The sequence below is a fragment of the Punica granatum genome, chromosome 6, assembly GCF_007655135.1.
Source record: "Punica granatum isolate Tunisia-2019 chromosome 6, ASM765513v2, whole genome shotgun sequence".
Taxonomy (NCBI): domain Eukaryota; kingdom Viridiplantae; phylum Streptophyta; class Magnoliopsida; order Myrtales; family Lythraceae; genus Punica; species Punica granatum.
Window position 1 is genome coordinate 10123776 of NC_045132.1, and position 22163 is coordinate 10145938.

General features: G+C 40.2%; 1 pseudogene; it reads right to left on the reverse strand.

The window, feature by feature from the left end:
- Positions 1-13167: 13167 nt before the first annotated feature.
- On the reverse strand, positions 13168-17181 carry LOC116212136 (annotated as a pseudogene).
- Positions 17182-22163: the final 4982 nt, after the last annotated feature.

The following is a 22163-nucleotide window of genomic DNA, read 5'->3' on the forward strand; positions in this document are numbered from 1 at the left end:
CCGCTCTTCCGCTTGCTTCTCAACCGATATCGTTTAGTTCACCAAATTTTCGGTGTCAAAACGTGCGAGCTGAGTGTAGCTTAATTCATACGGTAAATAATAAAACATGCAAGCCTAACAAACCAGAGTACTGAAAGGGCGTGCGAGATATAGGCCCGCACGTAACATAAACCCCTGAACTCGGACTTTCCGGTTCCACATGACCAATGCCCTAGCAAAACTAGGTGTTTCATAACCCTAGACCCGGATAACTTATTGGCCCTCAACCTTCGGGTCGTAAAATGATAAGTGGCAACTCTTTCTCACGCGTGTCCGTCACGCATCCCTAGGAAGGTGGATACTCCCAAGTCACGCGATCCAAAAGCGCGCATGCGGGCCCCAATGAGAGTCCACATTCGGGTCCGTACACTTGGTTCACCCGAGGCCAAGGAAGGTTTCCTTCTCCCCGGTCTTGGTCATTTCTTATATTTTACATTTTTGTCATACATGAGTCGGTGTTATTTTATCGATTCCATTAAATATTGTGTTTGTGTATGTTTGTGTGTTTTATCGATTCCAATTTCGTAAATGTGTGTTATTATCGTGTTTGCTACTTGGTGCATGTGAGAAACGTTTAAAATCGGGGCAAAGAGACCGAGCAAGACCCGTGATGGGTCAATAGAGCTTTCGGCAATCCTCAAGGGGAAGTGGCTGAGAGGTCCTTGACCTATCCCAGGTTAAGGGCAACCCTTTACTTCAGTTAAAAGTCGATTCTCGGATTGGTTGTAATCTCATTTTTCGTTTAATCATCCATTACACGATAAATTACATGTTAAACGCGTTAGTCCTAAGCAAGTTACATGGATTTAGGGTATACACGACTATCTCGAGCCCACGAGGGTCCAAGAGCGCATCGGCTGTCATTGACAGGGCGTTCTTAACTTTCGAGGACCCGTCTTGGTCTTCATGCCACAAATCGTTTCGTTAACCCGTAACATTCAAGGCTCAAGAACATAATCATGAATAATTCCACATGCGGAAAAATGGGACGCGTCATTCGGCTAAGTAAATCACTCGGCTTAAATGAATTGCACAAATCGGCTATTAATTGGTAATCGCGTCGATGGATCACAAACCGTCGGAAATGCCATTTTTTAAACTCACAATTTTAAAAAGCATCGCGACATATGACACGCGTAACATGAGCATCTAGGGAACGCTCGTGCATCTTGACTCGAGTCTGGGCCCGATTTGAGGTAGCTCAAATCGGAGTGTACGAGCCTTCCTCATACCAGTTCCGGGCGAAACGACCATTTTTCGGTTCTTTCGGATCCGCACGACCCCGATAGGTCCAAGGGATCTTATGCGACTCCCACCAAGAATGACGAGACCCGACAACTAACTGACCTTTGACCCGTTGTTTACAACATAAACAAGAACCTTGGTATAACTGACCTCAACTCGTTATTTACGACATAAACAAACGGTGGTGGAAAGTCATTTGATAAGTCGATGATGAATGCCACGGAAATTTCTGATAAGTTCGAATTAGTTCTTCAAGAACCAAAGAGAATACTTTCATAATTTTCCGAATGTTCATTTTTTTCTTAAAAATTGACAAGATGAGTGTATATAGACCAAAACTAATTCTTAATATGGCCATGTCTCATCGTAAAGTAAGGAAAATAAAATCTAAAGTATCTATAGAGATATAACTTAATCTATAAAGATATAAAATCTAAATATTCCTAGAATATCTCCATCAGATTTAAACTGTAAACAAATCTGATGATATCCTCTCTTGATCTTCAACAAATATTCTAAAAACTTCAAGAAAATGACATTATCATGGGCTAATCCAAACTTGGCTGGAATATTCTAGAACTTGAATCATGTTGATGCATCTTTGTTGATCACGAGGTTCATGTCCAATGGGTCTCCATGAATTTGCTTGAGCTCAAACCTCTTGAATCAGGCCGTTGAGTTCATCTTTAAAATTCTTTGCTCGTGCTCGCGTAACCAGTCCAATTGAAACTTGAACTGGATCCCTTGAAGTCGTGCTACGATTTGCATCATTCCCCTCCTCTTGAAAAGGATTTTCCCTCAAATCATCACCTACATCAAAAGGAAGCAAATCAGCAACATTAAAAGTAGCACTTACATTGTACTCACCATATAAGTCTAGTTTGTAACCGTTGTCATTGATGCGCTCTAGGACTTGAAAAAATCAGCTTATGACGCCCCTTGTTGGCGTGTTTTGCACACTGCTCCGTTCTTCGCTCAATGATGAGCCTTGTTTTCTCATGAATCTGCTTGACAAAGTCAGCTTTCTTTTTGCCATCTAAATTAATATGCTCAATCAAAGGTAAAGGAGATAAATCCAATGGAGTTAAATGATTAAATCCATAAACAATTTCAAATTGTGAAAATTTAGTAGCAGAATGATCAAATATGTTATAATAAGCAAACTCAACATGTGGTAAACACTCTTCCCATGTTTTGATGTTCTTTTTAATGATTGTCCTCAATAAAGTAGACGAAGTCCTATTTACTACTTCAGTTTGACCATCAGTTTGTGGGTGACAAGCAAGAAAAAACAATAACTTAGTACCTAACTTACACCACAAAGTCTTCCAAAAATAGCTCAAGAAGCATCTCTATCCGAAACAATTGTTCTAGGCATGCCATGTGACCTCACAATCTCCCTAAAAAACAAATCAACAACATGCGAAGCATTATCCATTTTGTGACATGGAATAAAGTGTCTTCTTAGAAAATCGGGAGAATGACACTCTTGGTCCTATTTGTTTGGTCTTTTTTGACTTTGAGTCCTAAAAGTTTTAAAAAGGTTAATCAAGTCCTATAAGTTTTAAAAAAGTGTCAGTATTGGTCCTAAATTTAACTGAGTTTGACCGTTGATGACGTGGCACGTTTCTATTAGTCCGATTTGAAATCCTTGCTCTGGTAAAACCGTTTCAACAACCCAACTTGACTTCCATCCTTTCAACCCGAGTATCAAACTAACTGGGCAACCCGAGTCTCTCTCTCTTTCTTTCTTCTTCTTCTTCTTTTGCTACTGTTGCTTCTTCTTCTTCTTCTTCTTCTTCTTCTTCTTCTTCTTCTTCTTCCTCTTTCTTTCTTTCTTCTGCTGCTTCTCAGATCTACTCCTTAGATCTTCGCCCATCGTGGTGTTATAACATTTTTAATTAAAATTAAATAAATAGAATAAAAATAAATGAAATTAAGATAAATCTCTCTCTCCCCTCTACTTCGGTCCTCTGCCCTGCTCTCTGTCCTATGATTTAAATAAAATAGAGTAGTTGAAATTGAAAAAGGATAATCGAAAAAAGACTGGGGAAAGAGAGGGCAATCACTCAATCAACTTTGGTTACTAAAAAGTAATTTTTAACAATTTAAAATATTTCTTCAAAACCTCAGGAAACGCGAGGAGGACAACAGAGCATGAGGGAGGGAGATCATTACAGTCGGGAAAGAAAGAAAGAGGAAGAAGAAGAAGAAGAAGAAAGCAGCAGCAGAAAAGGAAGAAGAAGAAGATGAAAGAGAGAGAGAGAGACACTGAGGCAAATGTGTGTATCAATTTTAGAAGAAGCTTAACAATTTACTTATATTTTTCTTTCAATCAGCTTCTTTCTCACTCTGAACTCAGAAAGATTCTTTTCTGGATTTTCTGAACATGATAATGGGACCTGTCAAGCAAAGAATTCAATTTTGATTTGTTGGAGGAGATGAAAAGGATGTCAGATTTCAGATTTCATGGAGCATGAAAGTGACGTTTCACGAACAATATGCAGTAAATATTTGAATTCGTGATGGTCCATTAAAGCAAGCAATCTTTAGGAAGAACAGAGAGTTTCGTGTGCTGTAAAAAAAAGAAACAATGGTCCATTAAAGAAAGAAGAAAGAAAGAAAGAGGAAGAAGAAGAAGAGGAAAGCAGCAGCAGAAGAGGAAGCAGCAAAAGAGGAAGAAGAAGAAGAAAGAAAGAGAGAGGCTTGGGTTGCCCAGTCGGTTTGATACTCGGGTTGAAAGGATGGAAGTCAAGTCGGGTTGTTGAAACGGTTTTACCAGAGCAAGGATTTCAAATCGGACCAATAGAAACGTGCCACGTCATGAACATTCAAAGTCAGTTAAATTTAGGACCAATACTGACACTTTTTAAAAACTTATAGGACTTGGTTAACCCTTTTAAAACTTTTAGAACTCAAAGTCAAAATATGCCAAACAAATAGGACCAATAGTGTCATTCTCCCTTAGAAAATCTATCCACAACCACAAAAATTGAATCTCTCCCACGTTTAGTCCTAGGTAATCATAACACAAAATCCATTGAAATATCAATCCAATGCTCATTAGGAATAGGTAAAGGAGTATACAAACCGTTAGGTTGCACTCTGGATTTAGCTTGCCAACATGTGACACATCTACCACAAATTCTCTCAACATCTCTTTTCATATGTGGCCAATAAAAGTGTTCTTGCAAAATAGCTAAAGTCTTTGCAACTCCAAAATGTCTCATTAATCCCCCACCATTAGATTCCTACACTAATAACTTCCTCAAGGAACAATTAGGCACGCATAATTTATGCTCTGATACCAAATGATGCGACCCGCCAAGAATAACAACTAAAGGAACCCAAGATCGTTCTACGATCAGATTTGATTGACAAACTTTTGACCCGTTGTTTACGACATAAATAAGAACGTTGGTATAACTGACCTCAACCCGTTGTTTATTGCGAAACAAGAACCTCGGTATATAAGAAGACACTACAAACGGTGGTGGAAAGCCGTTTGATAAGTCGATGAACACCACGAAAATTTCCAATAAGTTTGAATTAGTTCTTCAAGAACCAAAGATAATACTCACACAATTTTCTGAATGTTCATTTTTCTTAAAAATTGACAATATGAGTGTCAGCACCCCATTTTGGTCCATCGGCTCCGACAGAGGACTTCCGACCAAAACTCGGGACACTATTCAAGATCGGAAAACCGGAGGCGAACGTGCGGGTACAGAGTCATGAATAACAAGAGAAAAGCAGGGTCCACTGGGAGAGCACGAGAGGGCAATCGGAAGAGTAAATAGACGACGAGCCCCAAAGCAACAGTAGCTGGCACTGTGGCACTATTCATCACCGAATCACCGAAGTATCGAAAGGTACCCAATGTGGGACTCTAAAAATCCCTCTCGGTGCCAAAGTGACCAATGACACATCCGAGCGCGTCTTGGAGACATCCTGCTTAAGCCGGGACACCCCCGAACTTTCATAAACACCTTCCTAACGGGGCCCTCGAGAGACCCGATTCACAAACAGATAAACGGCACCCGGAAACAGGCCTGCACACACCCAAGGACCACCGAGACCAAGGAACAAGTTTCTGACTGCCTTTCGGAGTTCGTCTTGGTCTCCCGAGTGGATCCCGACCCGGAGAAAGGGCCTCTTTTTACACATAAACGTGGCCAGAGACCCTTTTAATGGACCGTCAGTGCACGAAATCCGCGCCAACCAATCCCGAGGACCTCAAGGCCTGGGAAAACGAACCCTGATCGTATTGCACAATCCATTTAGGTTTCCCGGGTACCATTCCGGCAACAAAATGGCCCCTTTCAAGCGGAATCTTGCGCTTAGAGCTCATTCGAGGAAATGTTGACGTCCGACCTTTGCACCACCCACTCCTAGCAAACCCTAGGGCCCAGAAAATCATATCGGCTCGGACCAAGCAAATCATACCGAGCTCCCGAGTGACGTTTTAATGGTCATAAACGCCTCCCGGCAAGCCTTTGGGACTCGTTTTTGACAAACGGAGATCATAGTGGTCTCTGAACACATCAGAACACTCGGGAAACACCGAGAAAGCCCCGTTCGCAGATTCCTAGGATGCCTCCGGATATCGATCTCCAGCCAGGACCGACAAGTAAACCGTTCTGCCCAAAGCACAAAGCACGCCGACACGAGCGGTACATCACGCAGAGGCGCGAACAAGCGATAGAAATGGACAACTTCACCCCGATCATCCAAACGGAGCAAGACCGGCTTTCGAGTCCATGGGACACTCGAGCATTCACCCATACGAAGAATGTCAATATTAGGCTCATTAAAACCGTATTCGCGCATACATCGATAATTCGTCGTTCAAGCGAACCACGGAAATCGAATGTGTGATCAATCAAGCCCCGAGTTTCTTCCGACTTTCTTCCTAATCAAGTGGGACCCTTGAGCTAGCCAAGCCGAGCCGAGCCGAGCCGAGCCAAGCCGCGAGCCATGGCTCTCCTCTAAAGACAAGCCAAATGAGCCTCATCCACCCATTTTTCAAAATATCTCTTACACCCATCAACTCCACTCTTCCATCCATCAACTCCACTCTTCCATCCATCACTTCCCATCACCTTTCAAGACAACTTCCCCTCCTTAATCCATCTTAAAAAATTCGGATCCCCCTAACCCTCTCCTTAATTGTGCTTTGTTTTCACTAATTGAGCCATTAAAGCCATCTTTATAAGCTCATTCGGTCATTAACTTGATCACAACTCCCCTTGCACTCTCTCTCTAGCTTTCTCACTCAAACACTCTCTCAAATTCCTCTCAAACTCCAACATTTCGTTCAGCCCAAGCACAGCCCAGTTCAAGGCCAAAATTGCCGGAAAACTCAACCGTTTTCCGGCGACCGCCACTCAACCCGAATCAAACTTGACCAAACTTCATATCCCACACGTACTTGACCTCCCGAGTCCATTTCCGGTGTTAGTTTCGGCATTTGAAGCTTCCAGCATGCAGGTCCAGAACAGTCCAGAATCGGGTCTCTAAGCACTTTCCCGGTTCCTAGGCGCATCTCGCCCCCCCCCCCGACTTTGCCCGAGCCTTGACCAAACTTCTTACTCCACATGTTTTCGACCTTATAAATCCATTTCCGAACTTAGTTTTAGCATTCGAAGCCTCCAACACACCGTTTTAGCAGGTAACAGAAACAGTACAAAAACGGGTTTCCATAGCCACCCTGGGGTCCTCGGCACGCCATTTCTTCCCACGACCATGGCAAGTCGTGCCATCACTTCCTAGGGGTTCCTCACGACCCTCACTCTTCCTCGTGACAAGGTGGTCGCGTGCCGAGAGCCGTTCAACCATGCACCACCGCCTTTTCTCTCCTTTCTCCCTTCACAGATTTTTCCAGTTTTTTCCCGGTTTGCTTTGCATCTTTCAGGAAAATTGACATGTCCAATCCTCACGAAACCACTACAGGAATGATCCTCACTCAGTTAGGAGTCCAATGCCACTGATCTTGCATCAAAAGACCACCGGGAGCCTCCCAAGAGTCATTTCTTCATCGAGTGCCAATCGGGTTTTGTTCTTCTGGTTTTCTTTTCTAACCCAAACTTTGCAGGAACGTATAGGTCAACTCGGATTGAATCTCGCTACGAGCCACCTATCACCGTGATCTTCACTCAGTTAGGAGTCCAATGCCACCGACCTTGCATCAAAAGACCACTAGGAGCCTCCCGTAGAGTCGTTTCTTCATCGGGTGCCAGTCGGGTCTGTTCCTCTGGTTTTCTTTTCTAACCTGAACTTTGCAGGAACGTACAGGTCAGCTCGGGTTGAATCTCGCTACGAGCCACCTATCACCGTGATATTAACTCAGTTAGGAGTCCAATGCCACTGATCTTGCACCAAAAGACCACAGGGAACCTCCCGTAGACCAGTTTCTTCATCGGGTGCCAATCGGGTCTGTTTCGTCCTGACTGGGTCTGTCATTTTTTACTAACCCGACTTTGTTTTTGATTTCCGGAAAATCTACGCATGCTCTCCTCCCGAAACCACCACAGGCGCGACCCTTAGTCTCTTGGGAATCCAATGCAACTAGCCCCGTACAAAAATTCCATCCCGATCAACCGGTACAGCCCCGACAAGCCAGACTGCCAGTCGAGTCTGCCAGTCGACCCGACTGCACCGGTTCGGGTCTGTTCGTTCCAGCCGAGTCTCCCGACTCCCTTTGCTACTTCTCTGACTCTTTCCTCGTGTTCCGAGGCTAGGTAACACTCCTCTACAACTTAGGGAAATTAGGTTCTCGATATTTGCTTGTTATGGAGTGATAAGATGAATAACACTCGTTTGCATGCAAGTTCCGAGCTTTATTCGTTTCCATGCATATTTATGTCGTTTGTTACACTCGAATATTGCTCTAGCATGTATATCATGGCACGAAATAACCGAAGGCGAGGTAAGAGAGACCACCTTAGCCTCGTTTGAACCATCGAAGCTCACAGCTAATCCCCAAGGAAGGGATCCGAGAGCCTCCTTGGTTCATCCGAGGCCAACGTGACCTCCCTTTCCCCGAAATTGGTTGGTTCATGCATTTTATGTTCGCTCATCACATATTACACGTTAGCATGATGAGAAACGGCTAAATTCGAGGTGGGAGAGACCATCTTGGCCGTGGTTGAACCATGGAAACTCACGGCCTAGTCCCAAGGGAGGGACCCGTGAGTTCCCCTTGGCTCATCCGAGGCCACCATGGCCTCTCCCTCCCCGAAATAAGATGGTTCCCGTATTGTCTTCCCTCCACGCATATGTTGTTGCATGAGCCGACGCCGTTTTATCGATTCCCTTTAAATACGATATTTGCGTTTGCATTACGTGCTTGTTTGCGCACCCAAGATCATGGCGGCATCAGCTTTATAGAATGTGTGTTATTATCATGTTTGACGTTTTATGCATGCAAGAAACGATTAGAACCGATACGAGAGACCATCCGGAATTCAAATCGAGTCAAGGAAATATTCGGTCATCTCCATTATGGAATGACCAAATTCCCCGTGACCCTCTTTGAGTTTAAGTTGGCCTCTTTTGTCGCTTCGAAATCGGCTCTTGGAATTGAGTGTAATTTCTTTCCGTTTAATCGTTGATTACGCGTTAGCTCCCATGTTAGGCGCGTTAGTTTTGGACGATCGCCCATCGACTCCATAACATTCGTGACTCGAAGACATAATCACTAAATAATCCGACAAACAAGGAAATGGGACGTGTCATTTGACTAATTAAACCATTTGGCCTAAATAATTGGACAAATCGAATATCAATTTGTAAACGCATCGACGGATTATGAAACGGTGGAAATGCCCTTTTCAAAATCCACAATTTCATAATATCGAGACGCATAACACGAATAGAATCAGTGTCTAGGGAGCACTCGCATACTACGACTCGAGCCCGGGCCCAATTTAAGGCGGCTCAAGTCGAAATCTGTGAGTTCTTTTCGGACCTCTTTGTGTCACGCGATCTCCATTTTACACGTGCACTTCACACATTTTACCGCCCAAGGGCTTAACCGTCATTCCGCGATTCACCGATATCCTAGGCGTTAGGGAGTCGGAAACACCTCGATCTATGGGCGGGAAAGGGCAACCCGTTCGGGTGCGAGTTTCATTCGCACGGCCCATTCCGTTCACTTTCGGTGTTTCTATCTCCCTATCGTAAATTCGGTGGTGAACATTTTATTTCTGTTACGAAACACGAAGAACCGGATTAATCATGCATTTGACTTAATCAAACATTAGATAATGGATAGGTGGAATGCTAGGTTCCAATCTAGAGTCAAAAATACAAGTTCGGCTAATTCGGTGAAACCACAGTGACACCTCACTCAATAAGAGTTCTAAAACAAATTCACACATGTAATTGGCCTAGAACCATATCCCAACCCACTTCTTTGTTTGCCTAGGTTAGATACATTGTTTGCTAACCAACCCCGGTTAATAACTGATTAAATCACGTACATTCGGCCTAATATACAACTTGTCTGTATTTATCTATGATTGTCAGTTATTGTCTGTTTTTCATCAGTTTTATCAGTTTTCTTCTGTTTTACACTTGCTTTTGCTAATTTGTCGCGGTTCGGGTCCGAGCCCATAGGTTACGTGTTGCACGGGGCCCAACACCCCAAATCACCGAACACGAGGTCCAACGCCTCCTAATTCACTGAGTGCGTGCAACCCGAGTGCCGAATGGGATCTAGCCTCGAGTCACCATCACACTCTAAATGTGGCCTATATGGAAGGTAATTTGGATTGGATGTGTGAAACGTGCTTAGATATCACTCGAGAGCTCGATCGGCCTAACGGTTACGGTGAGAGCTAATCGGTTCTCCCGCAAACCGTCGGTCCGATTGGACCCGACCCCCGGCTCCTTGAGCCCGCGTTGCCTTAATTTATTTATCGGTCATTTAAAACACAGGATGAGCCGGAGTGAAATATTGGCCCAATGCAAACCGATCGAGATCCATTTACTTATTCAGTTATACTTTGTAATTATTCGAGAGAACATTGCGATGATTTTATTTGTACATTCACTCATTCATTTGTAAGGATCCCCGATCGGCAAGCGAGAGGTCCGAGTGTCGAACCGGTCAAGTCAGTCCATTGTTACCAAGACATGAGTAAGCTCGAACACTCGTGGTCTCAGTTCGCGCAGGGAATCGACCATCACAGTTCGACGAACTGTAACGCTAAGATAGTGAACCGATTCCTCGACGTACAAGCCTACTCATCTTTCGGATTATTGGCCCAACTTGATCAATTCATCGACTTTACGGTGTTAAAACGGGCGAGTCAAGTGCAACCCTAAATCATGCGATAAATAAATAAAACAGCAAGCCTAGCAAACTAGAGTACCGAAAGGGCGTGCGGGATATAGGCCCGCACGTAATAGAACCCCCGAATTCGGAATTTCCGGTTCCGTACGACCATTGCCTTAGTATTTAGGTGTACCTCGTACCCCTAGACCCGGGCGACTCAACGGCCCTCGACTTACGGGTCGTAAACAGTGAGTGGCGACTCTTTCTCACGTGCGTTCGTCGTGCGTCCCCGGGAAGGTGGATACTCCGCCCAAGCCGCGTTGCGTAGGCCTCGCGCATGCGTGCCCCGACAAGATGAAATTTGGGTGCGCACAATGAGTATATATAGACCAAAACTAATTCCTAATCTGGACATGTCTCTTCATAAAGTAATGAAAATAAAATATAAAGTATCTATAAAGATATAACTTAATCTATAAAGATATAAAATCTAAATATTCCTAGAATATCTCCATTAGATTTAAACTTTAAACAAATCTGATGATATCCTTTCTTGATCTTCAACAAATATTCTAGAAACTTCTAAAAAATTGCATTATCATGAGCTAATTCAGACTTGGCTGGAATCTTCTAGAACTTGAATCATGTTGATGCATCTTTGTTAATCACGTGGTTCATGTCCAATGGGTTTCCACGAATTTACTTGAGCCCAAACCTCTTAAATCAGGTCATTGAGTTTATCTTTAAACTTCTTTACTCAGGCTCGCGTAACCGGTCCAATTGGAACTTGAACCGGATCCCTTGAAGTCGTGTTACGATTTGCATCACTTATCAAACGGATTTCCACCACTGTTTGTGGTATCTTCCAGGTTCTTTTTTTGCAATAAACAACGGGTTGAGGTCAATTATACCAAGATTCTTGTTTATGTCGTAAACAATAGGTCGAAGATTTGTTAATCAATTCTTATTATAGAATGATTTTGGGATCTTTTTGTTGTTGGATCTCATCATTCTTGGTGGGAATCGCATCAGAGAAGATGGTCCAACCCTGCTGCACTAATATCTGATTCACCAAATAACTGAGGAAATCAAAATGTTTCAACGACACAATTCTACTCGCTGTAATAAGAGTGGATTGTCTGCTTCAAAACAGAACTAGAAAAGGCTATCAGTTTCGTAGCATTACTACTGTTCTTATGTTAAAATGAATGCAAAGTTGTTGTCCATTACTTCGAAAAAATTAAATTAGTAGACATTCCATTTGCTAACTATATAGTTGAAGTCTTGAATTTTTATTGCGAAAAAAGCTTAACGAAAACAGTTCAGCAAATCATTGTGATTTTGTTTAAGAGCTCCATATGATATTCCTCGACTCTAACTACCATTTTACCTATCAAAACTAGCGATTTTTTCTGTAAATTAACTTTTAAAAGGCATTCAGCAATACTTCCTTCGGGTTTTGCTCTCCTTTATTCGTGCTAGAATCGGACTATCAAGGCTACTAAATTAAGGAATTGCGGTACTAAGACCTACCAAAAACAATAAAGGAGGCAGCAAGTCCTGCAAAATTTTGATTGCAGACAATAAGGTAAAACAACTTACATTTCTACATATATTTGTCATTTGGGAAGACAAATTTGTGATTTGTCAGTTCATAGTTTATCAAAATAGAAGAATCAGTTTACCCAAAAGAAAAAAAATTGGAAGTATCACATTGTGCCCCACCTACTATTTATCTAATCAGGAGATCTTAGTTTGGATTAGATCTCCCAATAGTAAAATATTCATAATTGACCGAATTCAGCTGCTTTCTTTAAACCTATGCACAGTTGTTTCCTCTGATAATACTTGAAAACTCTTCCTCTATCCTCACTGTCCTTTTGATCAGCATTTGTGAGTGGACACTCTGGAAAAGGTTCCATGAAGCTTTGCTTGCTATAGAGTTGAGTTTTCATCTTTCCAAAAGCAGAGAAACCTTTCTTTAAGAGAAAATACAGGACCAGGAAAAGAGAACTAAGAGAAGATCCTATAGCCAGAGGAAAGACTTGTCGAGTACCTGACTGACTTTGCAAAATGGACTGCCGGATTCATCAGTACTCTTTATTGCTGCAGCAGTGGAAAAAATTGCCACATTCAGAAAGTTTATCACCATTGGCGACAAAGTAATATCATGACTTTATTGCCAAATGCCTCGAGGAAATTTCTATTGACGGATCATGACCCCCTGAATACTGTTGGACTAACTTTTTGCAATATGAGCCCAGCTGTAGATGGTTGATCTAACAGTATACGCAGGCCATGAATCATCTCTTTAAGGGGCAGTAAAAGTTCCTGTCTAGATACAGGCATTGAATGAACGAACCAGTATCAATTTTTTACCAAAAAGAAAGGGGATAATTACTTTGCATGTTCTAGGTTCACAGATAAAGAATACAAATTATTCCTGCAGGGATTTGCACCCAAAAGATATTTGTTCCTAGAGATAACATGCATTATAAAATTAACAACTTTTGATACATACTTACGACATTCATTCATTCTATATAAGCAGAGAAAGGTGAGACACACTACACCGTGCCTTGTTCGACAAGCTCACCCTCCTCCTAGACCTTCCCTTCAAATTCTTCAGATACAGCACTTAAACCATCCAATGTGATAACAGCACTTTCATGGAGATGATCAGCAAGATTCGGCAGCAAGGTCCCTGCTCAGTAATTAGTTCAGAAACTGAATGCAAATGAAATTAAAGTTTATGTCAAATTTTATTATAAGATGCATGAAAGATACCACTCGATACTCTTGATTCTCCTGATGGACTGTTTAATATATGTTTCTGGCACAAGATCGTGTCTTGGAAATTAAGGAATGTGTGATTGACAAACTGTAATTTCTCCGACTCGGTAATCTTCATAAATCTTAAAGAGCCGGTCCAAGTCTTCAGTGCACTGGGAACGGCAGGCAAAATAATTCGCTCCAATCCTAGATCCTTCAGCTTCTATAAAGAGATGGAAAAAGGGATAGCGACAGATCAGATAATTGAGTATAGGTTTACGTTTTAAATGAAGCAAGACGGGAGTAAAACTGAACCTCCTCAAGCGTATCCATCAGAATGTGACACATTCCAAGTCGACGGAACTGGAACCTCGTTGCAACAAGAGGCACTTCTGCCACCTTCTCCCCATGGATCCTTGGTTGGACAAAAGAGGAAAAGATAGACAGAAAGAGATAAGATCATCAAGAATGTAAAAGGAAAGTAGCGAACATAAGACATATAGATTTTGAAGAGGGTAGGTTCATTATGATTGTACCTTATGGTAGCCACTGTGATCAGCTCATCATTTTTCTCCAAGAGAACTGTATAAAACCCTCGGAAGTTGAGCCGGTTTAACTCAGATCTGTAGAAGTCCAAACAGACATATTTATTATTTTCTTCTACAATTAGAGTTTTGATTTGCTTTTAAAGAAAGAAAGCAAAATATAGTAAATTCTTACAAAGACACATCAAAGTTACCAAGGCTGGAAGGAAGCAGAAAAAGAACATCAAATGGATAAGTTTCTTAAGATGACTCACCCTCTATTAAAAATAGCATCTTCTATGATGTCCCTACTTGACTAAGGGTCTTTAACAGGTTCAAAACATTCATGCATCACATCGAGAGCAATATTTAGCTTGACGTAGTTTTCTGCAGCAGAAATCATCCAGAGATCCAAATCATCATGTCTCTCGTAATCGACAGGCTTTAGCAATGTGAATGTCAAGTTGTCCGTGCCCAAACTAATCTGCTTCCCTTCAAGCTCCAACAGACCTACATGAATCTGCCATTAAATGACGTGAAATGTGAAAATTTTCTAATACACAACTAGTACCTTTAGCAAAGGAACCTTTGGACTTAAGAATGCTGGCTTAATTCTCAAAGTTTTCCATTAAGGATATACAATAACCAGAAAAAATTAGGCCTGCCAGATGCTCATTTCACAAATTAATCACCCTGCAGTAGTTGTTTACCATCCAGAAGGGACACAAGAAGTAGTAATATAATAAGCATGCATCAAGTTCAAAATATTGCTGGTGATGTGCAATATTCTTGAGCAACCATTTTCTTTTCTCGGCAAAAACACCATTTAACAATCTAATGACATGATATAAGTGATCTATATAGCGTCGTGTCCTGGTGTAAGTAATCTTGTTCAAGAGATGATTTATCCCAGAAATGCATCAGGTTTCTAGGTGCAGTTAAAACCACCGCCCCATTCAAAAGCTGATAATTTCCATGTGAATACAATAAACCCTTTACTTGTCTGTGATGGGAGGAATAGAACCCTCAAAACCCATACTACGAAATGGGATATCAGAAGATCTCATAGGCTTCTGGTACCTGTTCACACTTTTTGCTGCAGTACCAATTTCTTCTTGTATGATGTCCCAACTCAGTCCCTCTTCTTTTCCTCAGGCACATAGTATGATCTGAGCAGGCAAAAGTAAGAAAAACATAAATATAAGTTCATAAGCAAAAATAATGCAACTTAGATAAACAAATGAGTATGATAATTTTGGCATAGAAAGGCCAATTTATGTTACATTTTCGCTTGCATTGGTAACAATTTATGGTGCTGACATCTGTAGAATGCCCATTGTCTTTCTTGAGCTTGCCTTCGCCACAAATTCCACAACAACATGATGGACAATACCAGTCACCATCTGGAACATCCTACAACCACGGATTATGTATTATATTATATATTTTATATATAAGAGAGGGTAATTAGAAGTATTTAAAAATATGCTTCAATTTGTTGGTATAAAATACACACACACATATATATATATTTAACTTTTCAAGAGTGATACAGAATGCAAAAAAAAAAAAAAAATTACCTTCCTACCAAGGCAAGTGATATGGAATGAGGATGGGCACTGATCAGATAATATTAGATCACCTCCATAATGACAAATTGAACACACACAATCATTCTTGTGAATCTTCCCGTCACTAGTATCTTCCGTCATGTCAATCTTCCTTTTCCCATGCAGAACTTGAACCTGACAGTCTAGAAGGGACCTCCCATCTTCTAAACGTATTTTCGCAGCAGGACAGTGGTTTGTGCCTCCAAAATGGGAAACGAAGCCATCTAAAGTAAGCAAAGTATTATAGCAATTGCAGCCGACGCCTTCACGGTGTATGCGCCCTTCAGCCAAATTACTGCCACCACTATCACCACGGCAGTGTACCTTTGCCCTTGGCAACAATATATCCTTGTCTATCAACCAAGAGAGGACTGTTTTAGGATTGTACGGAAAGCACCCCAAGGTCTTTTGCACTTTTTTGCTCGGCCGTAGCACACAAGTTGGCCGCTCAGCACTCTCTTCTCTCGCCAGCTGCCTTACCAAGTCAAAAGGTAGCATATCGCTACTTAGAGCAATTGTGAGGTTTTCCAAGAAGGTTTTGAACACCATCTTCTCCCATAGTATTTCATCACTACACATCCACACCTTAATCTTCCAAAAGCCTTCCTTCTGTCGCAAGTCGTACCACATCTGTTTCACTGAAACAGGGAGGAAAAACTGTCTCTCATACTCCTGTATCACCTTAAGAAAGGACCAGAGCCCACGGCGGACCCAAATATCGTCACCCTCGATCCAGTTGATGGTTATGCGAATGTTACAAATATCAGTCCCAAGCTCATCACCCAAATCTGGGAAGAAAACAGTTCTCTCTTTTGCATCTTCACAGCAGTCGAAAATCACGCCCTCCCACCATGCATCTTCATAATAAACATCCACACACAATCCATAAAGAAGTTCCTCCGGATTGATCGCAAGAGAAGGCGGCACCAGCCTTATGCGACCCCGATAACTGCTGCGGTTGCTTGGGTTACCGGAGTCGAGACCATCAACGGCCCTCGAGACATGAACACGCTCTTCAAGTTCACCAGAACCATCTTCATCTACATAACCATCATCCCTGACTTGCCGCATTCGAGTGCCGGATGCAATCACAGACCCCGAGTACCACGAACCTAGCAACCCATCTTCCAAACTCCTTACCTGCAGAGTTTACTTGCCCCATCATATACTTTCCGGACAAACAGAAATCATATCAACAAGACAAATTAAAAGCCCCAAAAATTTCCATAACAGGAACGGGCAACCCGTGTGAATGCATGCATGCACGCCCGCCATTGCCAAACAGGGCAGGGCAAGGCAGACAGTGGCTCATATAAAGGATAAATCATCCGAAAAAAGACAAAAGGCGGCTAAGATGTCCGCTGCAATCACAGAGAAGTATCTGCCATGGAAACAGCAAACTCGACTTCGAGGAGACGAAAACTTCAGCCCGTTAAAGCCCAAATGGTCTTTAGAAATCGAAGCAGCAAGAAGGTCAAGCCATCAATCAACGACGGCTCCGAGCATCCGAAAAACACAAAAAAACTCACAGTGTAGGCGTCAAACTACAGTCTAAAGCATCTCTCTCTCTCTCTCTCTCTCTCTCTCTCTCTCTCGAACAGCATTGGAGCCGCTGCATTACCTCGACTCGACTGCCGACGAGGAGTTTTCTTCGAGACGGCGGCGTCTTCTTGCACTTCCTTTTCCTGGCGTCCTGAAACCCCGACGACATTGCTTGCGAATGGCGGAGTCGGAGGAGAGGAGGGCGACGATCGGGAGTTGCGTGTCTTCGCGACGGCAGCGCGGGAGAAAGTGAATCGGTGTGAGGTGAAGAGAATACTAATTAATTAATAATAAATAATAAATTTTTTTCCAGCAATGTAATTTAATTTTAAAGTTAAAATAATTTTAATTTTGATCGTGTAAAAGGATAAATGAGATTAGATTATAAATTTAATTTGAAGAACGTGTATTTTTATGGTGTAGTATGTTAAATTAAAATCAAAATTTAAATTTTTTACTTGAAAAATATATATTTTTATTATATAATATATTGAGATAAAATTAAAATAAATTTTCTATGGACTTATTATTGACCCCATAATTTCTTCCTTTCTCCCAAGGAAGAGACTGAGGGTGGGACCGGTTCAGTGGTGTGGGGCCCCTTCCCCCACCCTCTCTATCTCTCTCAGCTCACCTGACGTGCATGATTACGGCCGATCAAATTCCGCTTTTTTTTTTTTATGGAAAATTGCACCATCATATATATCAACTATTACAAATTATCTTAATTTTATTTTAACGTTAATTTTTTTTGAAATATTCTAACGTTAATGGTTTGATATCAAATTTATCCCACTGTGGAAGTTTCACCAAGTTAGTTGTTTGGCGGTGCTGAACGTGTATGAATCTCAATATAAGAAAAAAAATTACACTATGCATCTCAACTTTTTATTATTTCTCAATTTTATCCTAATATTTTGATTTTTTCTCAATTTTATCCAAATATTTTGATAGTTTCTCCGTTTTATCCTAATATGTTACTGTTTTCTCAATATTATTCCAACATGTTAGAATAAAATTGAAAATTATGAAAAGATTGGGATAAAATTAAAAAATTAAAAAGATTGGGATAAAATTGAGAAATAATAAAAAGTTGGGATATGTATTTTTATTTTTCCTTTGCATTGGGATCCACAAACTTTCAACGTCAGTGCCATTAAGTAATTAACGCATCACGTTAGCATTTCCATAAAAAAGAACGGAACGTTAACAGCGAAATAGATTTGACATCAAACCATTAATGTTAGGATACCTCAAAAAATCGACATTAAAATAAAACTAAAATAACCTCCAAAGATTGGGATATATGATGTTAGTTTTCTCTTCTTCTTTTTTTAATGAGTAAACAACCACTGTCGCAATCCACTTATTCATTAGCAACCATTTTTACCCCTGACATATTTTTGCCACCAATTAGCCTCAAACGTTGGCATTCCGTCTATCATTTATACCCTTCCGTAACGGAAAAGTGACGGAAAATGTAATACCGTCCATGAATTTTTTGTCACGAAGGTTAACGAAAATGTATAAATGGTAGATAGAATGCCAACGTTTGGGGCTAATTGGTGGCAAAAATATGTCAGGGACAAAAACGGTTGCTAATGAATAAGTAGATGGCGATAGTGTATTATACTCTTTTTTAATCTTTGACCTCCGTGTCAATGTTAATTGTAGCAAGTGGCATTGGCCATGAGTTGTCCAACTAGTGCTATACTTTTTTTGTTTTTCTAATAATAATAATAATTTATATCTAGAATATATATATATATATATATGTATATATATTAAAATGATTCTACATATTTTTAATGACAATTTTATGACTAACCGTCTTATATAATGTGCATTATATTTTCTTAATCATAAATATTTTAAATTATATACTGACCAGTGCTATGCACAGGATATTTTAAATCATGTAATTGATTAAAAACTAAAATAAAGGATTCTATCTTTTTATGTTTGTATAAGGTAAAGAAAAAAAAACATGAATGGGAAGTGGAGCGAGGTTATGGAAGGATGATATGAGGGGAGAGAATAGAAAAAAAAAATTAAAGAGTGAATAATGATGGGTAATTATTTTGTATGATTTTATCTATTTAATTCAGTGTTATTAAAACAGAACTGGATGGCGAACCGGGTAGGGCATGGGTTCATGGGTTTACGGGTTCAATCGGGGGGTTCGATAAGTCGGACCGCATGTTTAATTAATTGTATAATAGATGTTTAAATTATTACTATAGATAAAATAAGTTGATAATAAATACATAATATTTGTATGGTTAAAAACAATTGTTAAAAACCTATGCCAAAAACGGCTTGTGGCTTAGTTGGTTAGTAAGTGGTCCGGTCCGGTTCTGATAACAATGATTTAGTCTTATTTTAGTGGTTTATATAAATTAGCTTATATTTAGGAAACTAAAAGTTACGCTATAAAGCGTCTTACCTCTTATAGTAGTATAGATATAAATACATTACGCGGATTCATTAAAGATATTTAGTTCACATATATTATATATACAACCTTAGTTTATATGATATCCTTACTTTCAAACGTGGCCAATTTCTATTTTTAAAGCTACCATAATTTAGTAAAATTAGCCTTGTAGCGTGCCTTGAGCGGCCATCTGCATTCTATGAATTTAGTTGAATACTAGGGGCGATCCCGTGCGTTGCCGCGGGTTGATTTTTTTAAAATTTTTTGATTCATTATAATGGTTTGTGCAATAATCAATATAGTATATAACTGAAAAAAATAATAATCTACTCATTTATAAAAATTATAAACTCTCTATTAATAGTAAATAATTTAATTTTTTTTCTAAAAGATGGTATCATATTGTCATATATGATATCATTTTTCTTTTTATTTCATGGAGTATGTTTTGAGTGTGTTAAATGGGTCTTCAATGTGAAGTTTATAGTTTTGCTCTTAAAAAGTTAGGTACAAATAAGGTTTGAAAATAATATTACGTAAAAGAAGACATGATAGACTTTAAGAAAATAAAAATGCTTGCATTTTATAAATTATAAAAATAAATTAAAACGTTGGGTCTTCCCATATGAATAAAAGAAGAAAAAAATATTACCACTAATTCAAAAAATACGAAACATTATTTTCCTTGTATGAAATGCTATTCTTCGAGTACGAAAATATTTCGTACGGGGGACAGCGATTGAGTATTTAGACGATCCAAGAATTTGCCGGATATATGTATAACTCTTTATAAAAAGGTAAAATAGATAATGAGAATAGAGTAAAATGCATGGTATTAAATCTTATATTGATAGGAAGAAAAAGAAGAAGAGGAAAATTTGTACAACATGTGGACATAAAACATGACATTATACTTTGAAGGAATAACTTGTCAACCGTAATAAGTGGTCATTTGACCCTATGAACCCATTAGGTTATATAACTACTGTCTGCACCCAGTTTTAGTTACACAGGTGCTCGAGAATCATCGAGGAAGACCTTACCATATTTTTCATTTATCGAGGAAGTCATGACTGAGTATTGCTCGATACATTCACTGCTTTTGAAATTAGAGCATTCCTTTAATTTAACTCTAATTTTACATTTTCAGGAAAAAAAAAAACTCTACCGAACACTTTCGGGTTTTACGCGCATTAATTTCTATATTTCAAAATCCAGAATGATATTCGGGACTAGAACGTATTTCTCTGCATATTATTGATCCCCGAATTTTTCTAAATGCAATCGGATATCCGATTGAGAAGACGAGAACTTCATGCCTCACATAAGTCAAGTTGGATTTTCAAAATCTGGAACAAAACTCAAGGCTGAAAAATAATTTTTCTGCATAACATTGACTCTCGAATTTTTCTGAACATAACGGTTGTCCTGAATCATTATGCGGGTGTCTAATTAGAAAAGTCGAGAATTTCAGGCCTCACGTACATTAATTCCAAGTTTCAAAATTCAGGATGATATTCAGGACTTAAAAATATTTTTTAAACATATATCGATCCTCAAGTTTTTTTGAATACGGCAATGGTCTTGAATTATTATTCGGACATCCGATTGAAAAGACGAGAAATTTAGAAATAATCAAGCAATTACGATCGACGTATTGCGAAAACTTGATATCGATTTTTATCGAGACTCGATCTTTGCCGATACAAATTGGTACTCTAAGCTTAACGATAGAAATCATGTCTGTCAAGCCTTATCTTTCAGCAATGTCGAATGCTACATTCCCTTCCAATGCGGCCTATGGCCGACTTTCATCACATGCACCTTTTTTGTTTTTGTCTGTTTAGGATAGAAACATGTTTGCCAAGCAACCTTGGATCATAATCTGATAACCACGTAAACATGGCACATAATTCACACCAATTATCTATTTTCATCCGTTTTTATTTGTTTTTATCTGTTTTTACCTGTTTTTATATGTTTTTATCTATTTTCATATGTTTTCTTGTGGGACGAGCCCAACTTTATAAGACACGATTCACATGAGGTCCAACGCCCCAATTATCAGTCACGAGGTCCAACGCCTCCACACACAATGAGTGCGCGCGACCCAAGTGCGGTATGGGGTCTAGCCCCAAGTTGTCGTTTCAACCCCAATAGTATCCAAGAGGAGGATGACTCGAGTCAGGATGCGCGAAACAAGGTTAGACAATCACTTGGGAGCTCGACCGGTCTTACGACTATCTTAAGGACTATTTAGTCCTCTTGGGACCCGTTGGTCAAGTCGGACCCGACCCCCGGCTCTCACGAGCCCGCATCGCATTAATTCCAGTTTTGGTCTTTCCAACCATACGGCGAGCATAAGTGGAATATTGGCCGAACGCAAACCAATTGGGATTTATCTGTTGTAATTTATGTTTATTTGAGAGACCAGTATAAGGACATTTATTTGTATATTTTTTTATGTAATTATCCCGGTCGGCAAGCGAGAGGTCCGAGAGTCAGAATCGGTCAAATTTGTTTACGAGTCCCTAGGACAAGCAGGACCACACGAGTCACGGGCCCGGTCCACATAGTGAATCGACCATTCTAGTCCGGCCAGCTGAGACACGAGGACGGTGGACTGACCCCTTGACACAAGGATTCGCTCCTCTCCCAACCTGTTAGCCCGAATCGATTGTTTCTTCAAATTTATAGTGTTAAATTGGGCAAGA